The following is a 20,358-nucleotide window of genomic DNA, read 5'->3' as shown; positions in this document are numbered from 1 at the left end:
GCTCTCTTTTTTCCAGCCAGTCAGCTTGACCTTTACTACTTAAGGTCAGAGTTTCAGATGCATATAATCCCTCAGGCTTTACAACTGTGTTATAGTGTCGGAACTTGGCCCCTAGACTCGTAGACTTTTTATTATAGATATTGTCATTTGATATGCCTGGTCTAACTTCCTCATCCTGACATTGATTGCTTCGTCTTCTAATCCATTCTGCTGGATGACTTCACCAAGATATCTGAAATTCTTGACTCGACCGATTTTTCCGAGATTAGTGATCATTCAGGTCCATCACGCATGTTCGTCATACATTTTGTCTTCGGAATAGAAATCTGGAGTCCTACCTTTTCAGCCACTTCTGACAGCCTATTGATCTTGTTGACTGCTGAATCTATGTTGTTAGCAAAAATGGCCAGATCATCCGCAAAGGCCAGGCAGTCAACATACACCCCTTTGTGCTTAGGACCAAGTCTGAACTGATCTTCCTTTGTTTCTTCTTGGTCTAACAACTTGCTCCACTCTCGGATGACTTTTTCCAAAACACAGTTGAAGAGGAGTGGGGATAGTCCATCTCCCTGTCTGACACCCGTTCTGATTGTAAACGGTTCTGAGATCTCACCCATAAATTTTACTTTCGACACTGTGTTGGTTAGAGTTTGTTTGATCAAATTTCTTGATGTATCGTCCACTCCAAACTCTTCCAAAATATACATTAATGACTCGCGATCAATGGAGTCATATGCTTTCCGAAAGTCGACAAACACAACCACGTAGCTGTGTCCTCCTGTCTTCGTGTACCTGATGATGCTCTTCATGTTAAAGATCTGTTCTGGGCACGAACGGCTTTTTCTGAAGCCAGCCTGGTATTCCCCAATCTGTTGGTCAAGGTGAGCTTCTATTCTGTTTTGAACTGCTTTGGAGAAAATCTTATAGGGAACAGATACTAATGAGATGCGCCTATACATGTTGACATTCTTTTCATCACCTTTCTTGTGCAGAGGGTGGATTAGTGCTGACAGCCATTCAGTTGGTATCATCCCAGTTCTGCAGATATCTTCAAGAAGCTTGACTAGTACATCTAGAGTTTCATCATTCGCCAGTTTCTGTAGTTCTGCCACTATTGAATCTTCACCAGCTGTCTTATTATTCTTTAAGCTGTTTATGATCTGTTTGATCTCCTCTTTACAAGGAGGGGGTGAGTTGGGTAGTTTGTGGATTGGGTCACACACAGGGAATCTTTCTTTTGGTTCATCACAATTAAGAAGATTTTCAAAGTACCGAGACATGATCATACAGTTTTCTTTGCTGGTCAAGCCCAGCTTTCCATTTTCATCTCTAAAACAAAGGCTGGGGGCTTGGTACCCTCTCAAATTAGTCTTGAATGTTTGATAGAAGTCTCTGGAATTGTTTTTCTGGAAATCCTGATCGATCTGTTCTAACTGCTGTTTCTCATATAGTCGCTTGGCCCTTCGGAATGTTTTGGCTGCTTCTTTTCGAGCTTCACGGAACACATCGAAATCTTCAGATCTTCGGGTCGAGTTCCACTTTTTCCAGGCATTTGTTCTTTGGGTGAGCACTTCATCACAGACCTCATTCCACCATCTATGCTTTCTCTTCTTAGCTGTCAGGATTGCAGTGTTAGCTGCTTGTTGGATCTTGGAGGCGATTATTATTATTATTATTATTATTATTATTATTATTATTATTATTATTATTATTATTATTATTATTATTATTATTATTATTATTATTATTATTATTATTGCGTATGGCCTCTGGAGAGGTCTGGTGCAGGTCTTTTTCTAGTAGACGGCCTATTAGGCGACCTGCATGTCTGTGAAGATGAGGGCCCTGCCTAGGATGATTTCTAATGTTGAATACGCCACAGGTGGTGGTGGTGATTATTGTTTTAAGAGGAAGTACAACTAGGCAACCATCCTCTATATAACACTAATCAGAGGGAAAAATGGAAGGGATCCTACACTTCGAAAAATGAAGATATCGGCCAAAGGAAGACAAGGGCCACGAAGGGCGTGAAAATGAAGGACTCCCTAGCCCTCGCTAACCTAATAGCGTCGGGGTCGGAAAGGAACAAGAGTTGACCAAGGGAGGTCGGATAGGATAGATGAAAGTGAGGAGCCTGGCACAAGTAAGTGTAAGCAATGCCAGGACTCAGCTAAGGGAATACGCCACAGACACCCAGCCCCGGAGCCATTGGAATTAACCAATTAAGGTTAAAATCCCCGACCTGGCCGGAAATCAAATCCCGGACCCTCTGAAACGAAGGCCAGTATGCTGACCATTCAGCCAACGAGTCGGACTTGGAAGACATTTTGATTGATTTTTAACTTTCCAAGGTCGTATTTATAAATTCTGTTTCCTGATTTCAGGGCCTTATTGAGAGGAATGAAATTAATTTTGATCTTGGAGAAGTAATGATCTGAATCAAACTGGGCATCTCTCTGCACTTTAATGTTCATTATTTCCTTAATCGCTCTTCTGGATATTGCTACATGATCAATCTGTTTCTCTCCACACACATTATCTGGTGAACGCCAATTTTTTTGTTTGCGTGGCTTGTGTTTGTAGAATGTTGACATTATCTGAAGATTGAAGGTACGACCGATTGACGAGTCTTATACCACTTCTGTTAGTCATTTTGTGAGCAGGATAGTTTCCAATTGTTGATCTGAATTGTGCTTTTATTCCCAGGTGAACGTTAAAGTCGCCTAATAAGATCTTGATGTTCTTAGATGGTATTTTCTCCAACTGTTCTTCAAGAAGGTCCCAAAACTGTTCGACTTTCTCAGGATTACATCTGTTGTCCTCATTGATCGGTGCATGCACATTGATCAGTGTGTATCCTTTGTTATTGCAGCTGAGAGTTAGAATGGAAAGTCTCTCAGAGGGGCTGAAGAAGTCCACAAATTAATTTATATTTGAGAAATATGAAATGGCCATAAAGAGATATCATTCCACTCCAAAATAACAAAATACAATCAACACCCAAACAATGGTGGGCATTAGTGGTAAAAAAAGGAAGGAAAAACAAAACAAACAACAAAAAAAATGACATTTCCATACCAAAGAAAATAAACAAAATGTAGAAATAAGATAGGCCAAAATGTGATTGAAAAATAAGGCAGCAAACCACTTTTGGTTCCACAGAGGAAACCTTTACCAGGCTAGATTTTTAAAGATATATAATTAAAATATTAACAATGAATACTGACAATGTCATAGAAATTACCCATATACCATCAGGTATCATAATCATACTCCCAGCTCCCTGCAAATGACCACATAATAACCTCATCATCATCATAGGTTGTTCTGCCATCCGGCAGGTCCAGTCATGGCTGTGACCTCCACATCTCTCTATCTTTTTCCTTTTTCTTCACTTCTGCATTATCTTCCTTTCTTTTTCTAATGCTGTCTAATAACTGGTATCATCTCCTTCCCCTTCCTCGTTTTCCTTTTATCATCCCTTCAATTGCTACTCATGAATATCTTTAAATCAAAAGAACGAACCCAAACAATCCAAGAAGAAACAGAAAGCAGAACCAAAAAATATATAACTTAATTAACAAGAAACAACCAAAAGGGATAAGAAATTCAGATGCCAAGAGAAAGACTACCATAGCACAGGATGACACCAATTAAGAAAGAACAACACCACTACCCCAATGTAAACTCAGCAGACAAAACGTTAGTCACCCCTGGAGAAATCATTACAAGCATCATTTAATGCCATGTAACTCCGCCTCTGGACTTGATAGCCATCTGGATTTGGTTAGGAAATGAGTCCACAAGGTTGTGCAGGTACGTCACATCCAGGTTAAGCTACTCTCTGAGGATTTAATTGTGCAATTCCACCAAATTGCGAGCATGCTGATGTTGGCGTTTTACCTGCTGTTCCAACAAGTCCCACAGGTTTTCAATGGGGTTCCAGTCAGGTGATTTTGCAGGCCAATTGAGAGATGTAATAGGGTGGGGGAGTGTTCATAAAAACAGTCACATATGTCCAGCCCAATGAACTTTGCTGTTATCATCTTGAAAAATTGGGGTATCAATAGCATAGGCCTACTCATCATGCAGATGTTGACTGAAAGGCAACAAATGATCTTCTAGAATGTTTAAATAAACATGCCTGTTCATGTTAGTGGTCACCTTAGTGAGCCAGCCCAATCCTTGATACAGAAAACACCCCCAAAACATCACAGACCCACCTCTGGCTTGAACCCAACCTTGCACACATCCAGAATTAAATGCTTCATTTGGCCTTCAATGTACTCGACAACATGCATCATTGGAATACAGGCAAAAAAGTGATTCGTCAGACCACATTATGTTCTGCCAGTCAGCTACTGCCCAATAGTGATGGGACATTCAATTAATTTTACTGGATCGATTCATTTGGTTCCATTCACGTTACTGAATCGATACAGTGATCCGATTCACGGCTCATTGGTCACCGCTCCTACTGCATCTGTGTAGTATGTGCTGGTAAGACAGCAGCAACAGCATTCAGTGCTCGCAGCTGCCATCTGGTCTTCATACTATGAACTCCTTTCTTAGAAAAAATGCTAGTTACTCTAATACATCGAAGGTTTCCGGCGACTGAGGATGGGAAAGGTTAGGATTAGGAAGGTAGCAGCCATGGCCTGAATTAAGGTACAGTCCCAGCATTTCCTGGTGTGAAAATGGGGAAGCTACGGAAAACCATCTTAACGGCTGCCAACGGTGGGATTCGAACCACCATCCCCCGAATGCAAGCGCATAGCCACGCGATATTAACCGCACAACAACTCGCTCAGTCAGCTGAGGATTTTTTTAATCGTCATATTTTGTATAGGCTACCTGAGATGTACAGTAGCCCGCTGGTTTTTTGATTCAACATACTGTTATTGCGTCTGTCCACATATGATTGAAGTCTTGTGCAACGATGTGACATATGAACTGACAGAATACTGAGCCGTTCTTCCCAATATAAAACGGGTACTTTTGAAAGGTCATGAGCATGACTCTGAGTCATAGGGCAGGTTAGAGTCGAGTTTAATTGTCAAATGTTAACTAAGTTATAATACTAAGATTTATTAAACTAATAAATAGTGTAACCTAATAGCCTACCTACTTACTAGCTACTTCAGAATTATGTTGTGACTACCTTTTTAACACTGCAAATAAATCCATCTATTATTTAAACCTCCCTGTAAGAAGAGGACAGTGAATGCAAATGGGTATTATTTTCAAATGAGCTGAGCTCTAGAGTCCATTATAACATACAATTCTTTCAGTGTAGCATGGCTCACTGTATGTCTCGCTGCAGCAGACGCTCGGCTCTCCGCGTGTCCAGTGAGCCGATAAGGAACCGTGTGTATCATGTGTCTCACTGAGCCGCGCTCGTTCACGATTCTTTCGATGTGCCATGATTCACTGTCTCGCTGCAGCAGAAGCTCGGCTCCCCGTCAACGTCCAGTGAGTGAGCCACTCAGCACTGTCCGCTGGGAGTAAGCTGAATCGTGTGCCATGAGCTCGCCGTTCCTGTGAATCGATTCACTTGGACACTTCAATGAATCGATACACTGCTTCGAATCATGCATTCAGTAGCCAACACTAGTCCCAAGTTCAATGATTTCTAGCTGAGTTAAAATTGCGTATAATGAACTGAAGTTTATTTAGTTACAGCATGCATCTTAGTATGGCATTATACTATCTCAAGTGTCAAACAATATACATTTTTATGTTGTAGGCCGTATTGTGTTGGGTGTTGACACTGTGTGCGTTGCACGGCTGCACGTCCAATACACAATTTTAACTCAGCATTTAGTACATACTGAGAACATAGTACACAGACAATGCATCCGACCGATTATAAATTAAGACGTAATTCTTTATAACAACGTCTAGAATCTTCAAGATATTTATATCACCTGCAATATTATACAATCATCTGAAGAAAAAAACACTGGAATGAACTAAAAACAGTTATAAGTTTCAACATTAAGGGGACTTACGAGTGAGTTTTCATGAAAATAGGCCAAAATACCGAATTTTGAATTTTGCCGAAAATTAGCACCCAAACCTTTCCTGAAAAAAGGAATGTTGAAATTTTTCCCATAGCGCCATTTTTAAAGCCCTGGCAATGATTTAAAGATGTTTGCGCGTCATTATTAAATACCTAAGCACGGCACGTCTACCTGTCTCATGTACTGAAACACTTCGGATTTTGTTTTCCATGTCATTGCTAACAAGTTACCATAAAATTCACTTGCGGAAATGGTCATGCATGTGTCTTTTGACATCTAGGAACGGAAAATTCTCATACTTTACAATGCTGGTCAAGTTATAACCTTTTATACATGGGAATGAAATAACCTCTGTCATAAAATTTTGAAATAATTTCCTTTAGTTTCCGAGTTTCATTTTCTTTATGCCGTCCAATATACCTTTGTTGTCAGTAATGAAGTAAATAGAAGAAACTAGTAAATAAATGAGTTGCTTATTCAAATACTATAATTACTTCCTACCAATCTTTGTTGACATTCGCTCCATGTGGGTTGTTTTTGGAATATTTTTTGGTGTATATTGATCTGTGACAAGGGTAATATAGTTTGGAGTGTGCCTAATTATTCCTGGTTTGATACTTCACGCTATTAGTTGTATGAAAACCAAGTTGTCATTTGAAATTGTTGGGAAAATACTGCCTATTTACCAGAGATTTGCCTCGGATGCCTTGCTGGAGAGGTGCAAAAGAGGAAAAATTCAAAATGCTAATGAGAGTCTCCATAGCATTATTGGGCCTAACTGCCCTAAAGAGGTCTTCGTTTCAAAAAAGAAGCTGGAATTAGCAGTTACAAAGCAGAGAGTGAATTCAACATGGGTTGTGTGAAAACATTAGAAGTGATGCATGACATTAGGCAAGAACCTATGACAATTTCTTCACTGAAGATCAGTGCGCAACGTGACCACAGCCGTCTTTGTCAGGGCAGAAAAAGGAGCGCCCCAGGAGAGAAAACTGCAAAATGTGTCCTTAGAAGAAAGGCTGAAGAGATCTGAGGGCTGTAGATATGGTGCAGGGCAGTTCTGATGTAAGTAACTAACCACCCAACTTTATTTGCTGTTTTCTCATGAAGTGATTTTTGTTACAGGTATTATGACAAAAAAAGCTCCCTGTATTGCAGTTTTCAAGTTATTTAGTTCATAGTTGGTTTGGATATTTAAACATCATAAATACTTACATTATCATTATAGACTGTTATGTCTTTCAGCGTTCAGTCTGCAAGCCTCTGTGAATTTACTAAACATCGCCACAATCCTCGATTTTCAACTAGTGTTGTGGCCTCATTTAGTTCTATACCTCTTATCTTTAAATCGTTAGTAACCGAGTCTAACCATCGTCGTCTTGGTCTACCTCTACTTCTCTTACCCTCCATAGCAGAGTCCATTATTCTCCTAGGTAACCTATCCTCCTCCATTCGCATCACATGACCCCACCACCGAAGCCGGTTTATGCATACAGCTTCATCCATCGAGTTCATTCCTAAATTAGCCTTTATCTCCTCATTCCGAGTACCCTCCTGCCATTGTTCCCACCTGTTTGTACCAGCAATCATTCTTGCTACTTTCATGTCTATTACTTCTAACTTATGAATAAGATATCCTGAGTCCACTCAGCTTTCGCTCCCGTAAAGCAAAGTTGGTCTGAAAACAGACCGATGTAACGATAGTTTCGTCTGGAAGCTGACTTCCTTCTTACAGAATACTGTTGATCGCAACTGCGAGCTCACTGCATTAGCTTTACGACACCTTGATTCAATCTCACTTACAATATTACCATCCTGGGAGAATACACAACCTAAATACTTGAAATTATCGACCTGTTCTAGCTTTGTATCACCAATCTGACATTCAATGCTGTTGAATTTCTTACCTACTGACATCAATTTAGTCTTCAGAGGCTAATTTTCATACCATACTCATTGCACCTATTTTCAAGTTCCAAGATATTAGACTGCAGGCTTTCGGCACAATTTGCTGTTAAGACCAAGTCGTCAGCATAGGCCAGACTGCTTATTACATTTCCACTTAACTGAATCCCTCCCTGCCATTTTATACCTTTCAGCAGATGATCCATGTAAACTACGAACAGCAAAGGTGAAAGATTACAGCCTTGTCTAACCCCTGTAAGTACCCTGAACCAAGAACTCATTCTACCATCAATTCTCACTGAAGCCCAATTGTCAACATAAATACCTTTGACTGATTTTAATAATCTACCTTTAATTCCATAGTCCCCCAGTATAGCGAACATCTTCTCCCTCAGTACCCTGTCGTATGCTTTCTTTAGATCTACGAAACATAAACACAACTGCCCATTCCTCTCGTAGCATTTTTCAATTACCTGGCGCATACTGAAAATCTGATCCTGACAGCCTCTCTGTGGTCTTAAACCACACTGGGTTTCATCCAACTTCCTCTCAACGATTAATCGCACCCTCCCTTCCAAGATGCCAGTGAATACTTTGCCTGGTATACAAATCAGTGAGATACCTCGATAGTTGTTGCAATCCTTCCTGTTCCCTTGCTTATAGATAGGTGCAATTACTGCTTTTGTCCAATCTGAAGATACTTTACCAACACTCCATGCTAATTTTACTACTCTATGAAGCCATTTCATCCCTGCCTTCCCACTATACTTCACCATTTCAGGTCTGATTTCATCTATTCCTGCTGCTTTATGACAGTGGAGTTTATTGACCATCCTTTCCACTTCCTCTAGCATAATTTCACCAACATCATTATCCTCCTCCTCATGAGCTTAGCTGTTCGCAACACCACCATGATGATTTCCTTTTACATTGAGAAGATGTTCAAAATATTCCCTCCACCTCTCCAGTGATTCCCTGGGATCTATTATGAGTTCACCTGAATTACTCAAAACACTGTTCATTTCCTTTTTCCCACCCTTCCTAAGATTCTTTATTACTGTCCAGAAAGGTTTCCCTGCTGCTTGACCTAGCCTTTCCAGGTTGTTACCAAAATCTTCCCATGACTTCTTTTTGGATTCAACAACTATTTGTTTCGCTCTGTTTCTTTCATCTACGTACAAATCCCTGTCTGCCTCGGCCCTTGTTTGGAGCCATTTCTGATAAGCCTTCTTTTTACGCTTACAAGCTGCTCTCACTTCATCATTCCACCAAGATGTTCGCCTTTTCCAATCTTTGCACACAGTTGTTCCTAGGCATTCCCTTGCTGTTTCTGCTACAGCATCTCTGTATGCCACGCATTCACTTTCTATATCCTGAACCTGCTTACTGTCTACTGTTTGAAACTTCTCACTAATCATATCCATGTACTTCTGTCTAATTTCCTCGTCGTGGAGATTTTCTACCCTTATTCGTTTGCAGACAGATTTCACTTTCTCTGCTCTAGGCCTAGAGATACATAGTTCACTACAGATCAGATAGTGGTCTGTATCATCGAAAAATCCGCAGAAAACTCGTACATTCCTAACAGATTTCCTGAATTCAAAGTCTGTTAAGATATAGTCTATTATGGATCTGGTACCCCTGGCCTCCCATGTGTAGCGGTGAATAGCCTTATGCTTGAAGAATGTATTCGTAACAGCTAAACCCATGTCCAGCTCCATGGCTAAATGGTTAGCGTGCTGGCCTTTGGTCACAGGGGTGCCGGGTTCGATTCACGGCAGGGTCGGGAATTTTAACCATAATTGGTTAATTCCCCTGGCACGGGGAATGGGTGTATGTGTCATCTTCATCATCATTTCATTCCTCATTACGACGCGCAGGTCGCCTACGGGAGTCAAATCAAAAGACCTGCACCAGGCCTCTCCGGAGGCCACACGCCATTATTATTAGCTAAACCCATACTAGCACAGAAGTCCAGCAAACGCTGCCCGTTCCCATTAGCTTCCATATCTTCCCCACATTTACCAATCACCCTTTCGTATCCTTCAGTTCTATTCCCAACTCTCGCATTGAAATCGCCCATTAGCACTATTCTATCGTTGCTGTTGACCCTGACCACGATGTCACTCAATGCTTCATAAAACTTGTCCACTTCATCCTCATCTGCACCCTCACATGGTGAATACACGGACACAATTCTAGTCCTAATTCCTGCAACTGACAAATCTACCCACATCATTCGCTCATTTACGTGCCTAACAGAAACTATGTTGCGTGCAATGGTATTCCTGATAAAGAGCCCTACCCCAGACTCTGCCCTTCCCTTTCTAACACCCGTCAAGTACAATTTATAATCTCCTATCTCTTCTTCGTTATCTCCCCTTACCCGAATATCACTTACTCCTAGCACATCCAAATGCATCCTCTTTGCTGACTCAGCCAGTTCTACTTTCTTTCTTCCATAAGCCCCATTAATATTGATAGCTCCCCATCGAATTCCATTTTGTTCGCCAAGTTGTTTCCAAGGTGTCCCTCGCCTGTCAAATGGGAGTGGGACTCCGATACTCCCATAGGTCCGAGGCTTGCTTAAAGTGTTCTGAGCTCGGTAAATTAATGAAGCAGGATGCTACCCTACTTGCACATAGTCCAAGTGAGTATCTCTCCTCTAACGGGTTATGGACCACCGGTGAATTGTATAGTCCTAGCCGCTTGAGCACAAGGAGGGCCACGACTCAGAATATGTCCGAGATGCCCACTCCCATTCCATAGCAACTGGTATCCCGACTCTCAGAACCACTTACTAGGCCACTCAGCCGTTGCCCATGGTTCACGAACTAGGATGTGACTACAGTAATCCACATTTAAATATGTATGAAAATTATAATTAGCTCTTAATTTTTATGTCAGTGAAAAATAACTGCATTATTTGTGCTTTCAAATATAAATAATTTCTGATTTTTGGGCAAAACATAAATGTAATCATTTTGATTCTCTCTCCTGATCCTCATATTAAAGGCACATCAAATTCAAAAGGAATTTCTAATTATGCATCTATTTAGAATACCATATGTTTACCAAGTATGAATGAAAATGAGTGAAAACTCCATCGCAAGGAACATTTTTTACGACCCAATTTTTTAATTTTTTTTTTTTAATTATTTCAGAAACTATTTGAGCAATCAAGTTAAAATTCAGAATGTGTCCTAACTATAGGCATATCAACCTGTGGTTAAAATTTCAAAATGATCCGTCCAGTAGTTTCAGATTTTCAAAACTCACTCATCAGTCCCCTTAAATAGTAGCACTCCATAATACCTGTGTACTTGCCATACCAACAGGAATATTGTAGTAACAACAAACATGTAACAAGTTAGAGTAGAAGGAGGACCCATTTTATTTTGTTCTTACTACTTCATTCATTCTTTAAACGGCCTGTTATATCGGGTCGACTTTTTATGTACATATAATTTTTTTAAACATTATAATATCTCAATATCACAAATATAAATAGTAATAACTTCACAAATATCATTTACATAAGTAATGTAAAAAAAATTTAATTGATGTTCATTAGATCAACGAAGTAATGAGGTGACATGCCTCTCACAACATGTAACTTTTAAAGTTAAAGAGGAAAGGACCCATTTTATTATTCTTACTATTTGAACATTTAACTTGTTTTTAATTTTTTGTCAAATTGGGTCAGTTTTCATACATATGCAACGCTTTGTAATGTGATGTTTTTGAAACTAGTTTCATATATGACAGCTGAGGATGACCCCATAGGGGTCGAAACCGGTACTGGATTTACTGTAATCAATAGTAAATAAACACTGTACTGATAAGGTGGAGGCTTCCATTTCATTTTTATGTTGTAGTAGCAATCAGTACGGAAATGAAGCTCATAGATTATGATCCAAATGTTCATTGCATGCAGTTCCCGTCGCAATGTTATCTCGCTAACAGGTCACTGACTGCAACAATTCCGGTCGGGTTTGGAATCGATTTTGATTCACAAGCCGTGAAATGAGTCACCGGTCCCTCTCAGTCAGGGATCTTTTTCCAACCACAATTCTCATGTCGTGTTTCGTTGCCGCATGAATGCTGTGTAACTCCGCCTCTGGATAGCCATCTGGATTTGGGTAGGAAGTGACTCCACAAGGTTGTGCAGGTATGTCACATCCAGGTTAAGCCACTCGCTGAGGATTTAATTTTGCAATTCCACCAAATTGCAGGTATTCTGATGTCGGCGTTTCACCATTGCTTGAAACATCAATGTCTCACTGATCACTACTGCCTTATGCTCACATAGAGGGAGTGCGAGTGCGGTTGAACTCGGGACTCGTTCACTGCGCCATCTGTACAGGCTTAATGATCCATCTGCACGTGCGCACTAGGGTGACTAATTTTTTGTTTGGTGAGCTTAGGCATCCAGTATTAAAATCACCTTAATGGTAGTCATCAACATTACATGCCAATCATCAGAAAATTTTAAAAATCAAAATAATATTAGGTTTCACTCAATAATTACTACATTGCACACAGAACTGACATACTACAATTATAGTAGATTACCAGATATAATTTTAATTGGTATTGTTTTAAATCTTGTTATTTTTACAATGTGCTTTACATTGCACCGACACAGATAGGTCTTATGGTGACTATGGGGTAGGAACAGGGCTAAGAGTGGGAAGGAAGCGACCATGGTCTTAATTAATGTACAGTCCCAGCATTTGGCTGGTGTGAAAATGGGGGAAAACCATATTCAGGACTGCCGACAGTGGGGGTTCGAACCCACTATCTCCTGAATGCAAATTGACAGCTATGTGACCCAAACCACGCAGCCATTCTCAGTGTGTCATTATTATGCAAGGTTGTGAAATTTACCATATCTATGCGAAAAATCCTCGCACCCAAATTTTAGGAAGGCTCATTTCGAAAAATAAAAAAAGAATTAACTAAAATTCCTTTCATCGAAAGAGTAACGTAGGCATAAACAAACATTTCATATCACTCCGCGAGGTCCACGTGGTCTTTACGCAAATATGAACGTGTAAATTTACAAATTCTAGCTGCATTGCTTGAATATATTTGAGATGATAAAAATACATTTTCACTGCTGTAAAATATATTTGCCATGAAAATTATCAAGTAGGCCTAGGTATTACAACCTGTGACAATAAAGTTCACTGAATGAAGTCAGAACTGTCAATCCGGCAACACTGGCGACACACAACACTGCACCTGCGTAGCAGCAGGTTTTGACCACCTGCTCCCAACGTTGTTCAGTTGAGCATCGTGTGTGTGTGCCGTGTAAGACCTGTTTGACACAGTGCGTGTTTAGTGCGTTGTTTCTGAACCGCGAACAGGAACATGAACGACCAAAAGATCAATGTACAGTTTTGTTTTAAGCTCGGCAAGACACTGAAAGATACGTATGCGGTCCTGATACGTGTTTATGAAGATCAAGCACTGTCCTTGAAGTGTGTGTACGAATGATTCGCCCATTTTCGAGGAGGTCAGGAAAGTGTTTTCTGACAACCGCCGTAGCGGAAGACCGGCTACCGCCGTCAGTGACAAAAACATTGAGAAGGTGAGGACATTAATCACGAATGATGGGTGATTAACTGTGCACATGATAGCGGATGAACTGCAGATTAACTGTGAATCCATGCGACAAATCGTTACCCAGAAGTTAGGGAAGAGGAAAACGTGTTCTCGTCTTGTGCCACATCACTTGACTGACGATCAGAAGCAGGCACGTTTAAAGGCTTCACAGGATTTTGTCGAAACAGCGGATGCGACACCAAATTTCTTGAACTGTGTCGTCACTGAGGATGAAACCTTGTGTCTCAGGTATGACCCTGAAACGAAACTGCAAAGCATGGATGGTGTTCTCCGGAATCTCCTCGTTGGAAAAAGGTCAGAGCCGAAAAGTCATGCATCAAAATGATGCTCATCACTTTTTTCGATAGTCAGTGCATTATCCACAAGGAATTTCTACCTGAGGGAATGACATTGAATGCCGCACAATACATTGAAATTTTGATCCGTTTCATGAAATGTCTACGCAGGTTACAACCCTAGTACGCACATCAAATTTCATGGTTTTTTGTCCATGACAATGCTTGCCCACACACAGCCAATATCGTCAAACAGTTCATGGCAAAAAGGGGGTGGTGCAACTTGAACATCCCATATACTCGCCAGATCTCAATCCTCCAGACTTCTTCCTGTTCCCACGACTCAAACTTGCTTTGAAAGGAAAGAGATTTTATGATATTCCTGACATCGAGCGAAACGTGACGAGGACACTAAGGTCACTGTCGTGCATTGTTCATCTATGTTGGTAGTACAGGACTATTCACCAAACTTTATTGTCACAGGTTGTACATTAATCTGAACTTGCAATAGGCTCGATTCCCCATAGATCGGAAGATTAGTTGTTTTTTAATCACCTTAATAGTAGTCATCAACATTACATGCCTGTCATGAAAGTTGTGCAAGGTTGTGAAATTTACCGTATCTACGAGAATAATCCCTGCACCCTAATTTTCGGAAGGCTCATTAAAAGAAACGTGTCAATTTATTATGACTAGAATTTTCTTTTAAACTACTTACAAATTCGTCACACTCCACGTCTAAAACACTTTACACACCTGGTCTCTTTTTCTCGGATATCAACATGACCGATGGTGGATAATACTTTTCGTGCAATGTAACCATTTGAAACAGACACACTGGTGAATTCGGATGTTAGTTTTGCAATACAGTAAAACCTTGTTAATTCAAAGTCATTGGGACGCAAAAGGGACGCAAAAATCGGATTTCGAATTACATGATTTTGAACTAACCGCCAACTCGTACTTCATAAATGCTAACCTTTGCCGTGTCACGAAATATTCTAAGACCCGTTACTGCATGCAATTAACATCATTTCACAGTTTAAACCTTTAAAATGTCATGGAAGGAATTACTTCTGAAATGTATCTAACAAGGTGCATTTACATTATTCAAATAATGCACTGACAATCACTGACAAACATAACCTCATGCGTCAAAAGAAAAAAAAAAAGATGAGGACAAATTATGCTGGTTCCCCTGTGCAGGTGCATTTTTAGATGCCTTGTATTTGCACAGAAAGTACACGACGCCCTTAAAACGTCCTGGCTTATCGAAATTTCCTATGATGAGAGGAGGAAGTCTTTTGCTTCCATCTGCATTGCAACGCAGTACAGTGACCTTATCCCCTTTAAAAAAAAGTCTGTTTGGGCTAGGCATAAAAAACAATGCAGTTTCATTGGCATTGACAATATTGTTCAGTGCGTATGAATTGATTATAATTATGAGCCATGCTTTTTCGCCAACTGTCGGCATAGCCAATGTGTGCGGATCCTGCTTCTCTCCACGCTGCCTGTTACGTGATGTTGTGGCGTTCCTTAAAACACTGAATATAAAAGAATTACGATTTCACTTAGCAACTTTGAAACACACTGTCAACACACCGAAGTGAAAGTCTGGAAAGCTACCCCTGCATTTTCCAGAAAACGCATTCTGTCATAACACTGAGACATTTTGAATTTAAATTACTCTTGTAAAATACTATTTTTTAAATGTAAAGGCAGTCTTATATTAAAAGTCTGAGTTGTTTTCTGGTTAAATATGATAAATGGGAGCGGTTTTCTTCCATCTGCGGTTACAGAAAGCATAACTGTACATCCAATATCAAAAACTGGGTAAGCAGGAGATGTTGCCAATCTTGATGCAAATAAAACCCGCACCCCAATTTTGTGCCTCAAATTTTTTGAAAAAAATATATGATGGGATTATTTGCGTAAATACGGTATTATGGAGGTGATCTTCGAATATTATTATTTTCAGAAGTTACAAGGTTTTAAGCTAACAAGACACACGGTTGAGAATTTCGAATTTATTGCAGTCATGTTCTGACATTCTGGAAGTCAGAATGCGTTGCGTTCACCAACATGTCTGTCTGTCTGTCTGTTAGGTCATCAGCTCAAAGGCTGATTGGATCCTCAATTAGCATCACCAAAGGCTATGCAGTTATAGGGAAACCACAAAAATCACTGGCACTACCAAAATGAGGCGTACTAGGCAAGACGAGGAGTGAGGTAGTTTGCCATTGCTTTCCTCACCACCAACATGGAGGTGTATATTAAACTGTTGAATCTCTATGTATTCACAATTTCAGGTCGTGCATACTGTTTTCTGAAGAGTCTTTCACTTACTGAAGCTTGGGGCAGATATCCAGTATTCAATTGACTTACTTGACTTAATTTCTGTTGTTCCTTGTGCAACATAGGGCATCAACAAAGCATCTCTATCTGATCCTGTTGCCAGCCTTCACCTCTCTCCAGGTCTTGCCTTGTTCCAATGCCTCCATGTGTACAGATCTTCGCCACGTTTGTTTGGGCCTTCCTCTCCTCCTTTTACCCTGCATGTTCCACTCCAGTGCCTCTCTCTCAATGGCTTCATTCCCTTTCCTCAACGTATCCCCTATCCATTTCCATTTCCGCCGCTTTATTTGTATGGCCATCTCGGTTTCACCCATGATTGGAGATCTCTAATCTCCAGTATTCAATTACTTACATGGAATTATTGGTGGTGATTATTGTTTCAAGAGGAAGTACAACTAGGCTGCCATTCTCTATTAACTCTAATCAGAGGGAAAAAAATGGAAGGGGTACAACACTTTGAAAAATGAAGGTATTGGTCAAAGAAAGACAAGGGCCACGAAGGACGTGAAAATAAAAAATTCCCTAGGCCTCCATATGTAATACCATTGGGGTTGGAAATGGTGGTGGTGGTGGTGGTGATTATTGTTTTAAGGGACACTGGAACTGAAATTTCTAATTCCTGTAAAAATTAAGATATCACCTTAATATTTGGTTGGCTCAAGTATGTACTATTATGAATATCTGTGCTAAATTTGATCAGTGTAGCTTTACTAGTTTCATAGATATTAATTATTTTCCAATATTTATATGCAAATTATTCAAATATTCTAAATGTTAAGCGTATCAAAGCGATCCAGATAGCAAATTTTTTAAGTAATGATCTAGTACCTTATTCTTATATAAATGAAACTGTGCATCATTTTTGAGATTGTATTATTTACTATAGAGATAGGACTTGTTCCCCTGTTGAAGTTTATTTTTTGTAAAATAATTGAAATTTAAAGTTTTGAATTTTTTTTACAGGCAAACCAGAATTTCAGTCATAAAGGTAATGCACATGTTTATGGATAATGTACTAAGGAACATTCATGTGAATTTTCAAAGTAATAGCTTTATATCTGTAATGCGTATGCCATTTTATACATCTGAAAATTTAAAACTGAGAAAAAAGCATTTTTCGAAAGTCATGCATATTTTTTTCTATTGTCAGTTGACTTATTCATTAGAACTGTCCTGCAGCATAAGTCACACCCTCCATCTTCCGTTTTTCAGCCTCTTTCTTCATTTTTGTGTCCTTCGCCTTCCGTCGAGTTATTCTCAGAGGTCGATCGCTGTATTTCATACTTTCTGCGAGCATCAGCCTAAGGACTGATTTTTCTGTCACATGAGAGACTGAAGTTCTTTTGATATCCGACTTCAAGTCTATTGTTGCACTGCACCCCTTATTGAACTCTGCCACAGCACTGCATACACCAATTTCAAGTCTCTTTCTTCATACACAATTTCTTTTGGACACTTTCTCCAGATGCTAGAATGTAGACTTTCGTTCTGATTCTGCGTGGCACCACGGACACATCGGGATAGTACTTCATCAGAGGCCAGCCTCTGATACACAGGCATAATCTTACACACTAATGGCTCAGAAAGTTCGACCGACATTTTATCATGACTCTGAGGTACCATACCATCTGCTATGCTTTTGTTATAGAAGCACCAATTATCTAAGCCTTGGTAGCATTTCTTATGTTGGGGCTTACTGTTGGTGGATATATAATAGTAGAGTGTGGCAGAGATAGCATTTTTCATGTATGCAACATTAAGTGTGATTTGTACAATATAATTCCTATAATAGCTGGTAAGCTTGGTAATTGTAGCATTAGTAAGACCACCTGAACGGCCACCTAACTGCACACCCTTTACTTTCCAAGTTTGTAGCATCTGTCTCAAACCTTTTACCATTCTCTTAGCAATGTGGTTTACACACTCCTCCTTCAGTAATGTGTTGGTGCCATACACCACATTTCAAAATTATGTGATGAAAAACGCATAAATGTGTGTGCAAGATGATGTTCGATGAAAGTGAGGAGCATGGCAAAAATAAGCGGAAGCATTACATGGAAATCCTTGGTGTTGAGTGTAAATATGATCCCGTGGTGCTGCACTTACATTACTTTGAAGCTTATTTCAAAATGAACATGCCATTAACTCTTTCACTGTCTATCAGACTACCTTGCTATCCCCCCCAGTGTTCTAGACATAGACAGAAAATTAATTTTCTTAAAAAAAAACTACAAAATTAAAAAAATTAATTTCAAAAATGTTCCATAAAATTGTCAGGAATATGTATATTTTAAACCTGCTTGCCCATTAAATTGTATTTTATTGGGGATAGGAACAGAATCTACAAATTTGGGAAATTTACGGTAGTGTGAAATCCCGTCACTACCACCTGTTGCCAGTAAAACAATATCGAGAATATCACTGTCGCCTTTATCACAATTTATATTTTCATCATCTCTGTGTTCACTTGAACTCTCACTTTCACTGCATAAGTCATTATCACAGAACAGTTCCCCTTCAGTATCTTCATTTAGCAAAGAACACAAGGCACTGCGCAATAATAATAATTTCGTGTGGCTATTTCTAGCCGGGTGCAGCCCTTGTAAGGCAGACCCTCCGATGAGGGTGGGCAGCATCTGCCATGTGTAGGTAACTGCGTGTTATTGTGGTGGAGGATAGTGTTATGTGTGGTATGTGAGTTGCAGGAATGTTGGGGACAGCACAAACACCCAGCCCCCGAGCCATTGGAATTAACCAATGAAGATTTAAATCCCTAACCCGGCCGGGAATCGAACCCAGGACCCTCTGCACCGAAGTCCAGTGCGCTGACCATTCAGCCAACGAGTCGGACACTGCGCAATGAGGAAGCCATATGTAAACAAACCGCGGCTAGCGTCATTCTTTTGTCTCTCCCTCAGCACTGCAAGGAGGATAAATACTTAGAGCAGCACTATTGCAAAGAGAATATTTTTGTGATTCCAACGGTGTGCAACAGATGGTAATTTGCGTCCATTTTAGGCTACAATCAAAGCTATTAAAGCAAGCTGCACAAGTCCCAGTACGTATTTGTGCGAAACCGTGTGGCGGTAATGAGAAGCCCGAGTACGTTCTTGGTCAGACAGTGAAGGAGTTCAAGAATCAAATTTAGTAGGAAAAAATTTATAAAGAAGATGATTTCCTCTTATTACAGCAGTTTAAGCCACCAAGTTGGGTTCAGAAAACCCATTGTCGTTCCAATCACACGATGTCTTCCTCTAGTAGTATCCGTACCATGACGAATATAAGAACAAGTGTGGGGGCTCCTCGATTTCAAGCATGCCCGCCAGGTCGCTAGATGGGGGCTTCATTCATTCCATTTCTGATCTGGTTGAATGACTGGAAACAGGATGTGAATTTTCGTTTTCATTTGTTTACCATTACATAAACAAAGAATGGTCATTTTTAGTTCATTATGTTTATTACGGTTGAAAGAGCATTAACATGGTGAAACCTGTATTAAGTCATATATTGAAAGGAACAAGAAAAGAAACGTGTAATAGGACGAACACAATGTTCCCAGCTTCATTAGGAGGGCAGGCATCAATACTTACTGAGGAGGCATCTTGACATATCTTGTCTTGATATGGGAAGTGATTGATGAGGAGAGAGCCTATATATTTGAAGACAGCCATATGTCCTTGTCCTTTTGTGTTTTCATTTTTGTCTTGGTATCCTCTTTCTGTTGCTCCTTCCCACACTGACCTACCATTGTGTTTGTCCTATTATGTGTTCATTTTCTTGTTCCTGTCTATGTATGACTTAATTGGATACAAGTTTGTTCCCTTTCAATACTTGAAACCTCTATTAAGCGACCAGAAATAGATCCTCAAAAAATTATTATTGTTATTATTCTTAAATCACATATCATTCATTCAGGTGGTTTTATAGTATAGGAAATAATTTTGGAAAGAAGTTAGTAGAATTTCTAATATTCACAAGAATTAGAGTTCCTGAGTCTGGCACCTGACTTTGGAATGGCCAGTTGAAAGTAGTAGTTTTGTAGGTGGGAATGGCAATAGTATGGGAGTTGGAACATGTAATACGGCTATGAAAGGAGGAAATTGAGTTGAAAAAGGAAGAAATGTAATGGGTTGTTTTAATTCGACAGTGTAGCTTAGTAATTTGTTGAGTTT

Source organism: Anabrus simplex, chromosome 5, assembly GCF_040414725.1.
Source record: "Anabrus simplex isolate iqAnaSimp1 chromosome 5, ASM4041472v1, whole genome shotgun sequence".
Lineage (NCBI taxonomy): Eukaryota > Metazoa > Arthropoda > Insecta > Orthoptera > Tettigoniidae > Anabrus > Anabrus simplex.
The sequence above is the reverse complement of the archived record's forward strand: the minus strand, read 5'-3'. Positions refer to the sequence as shown.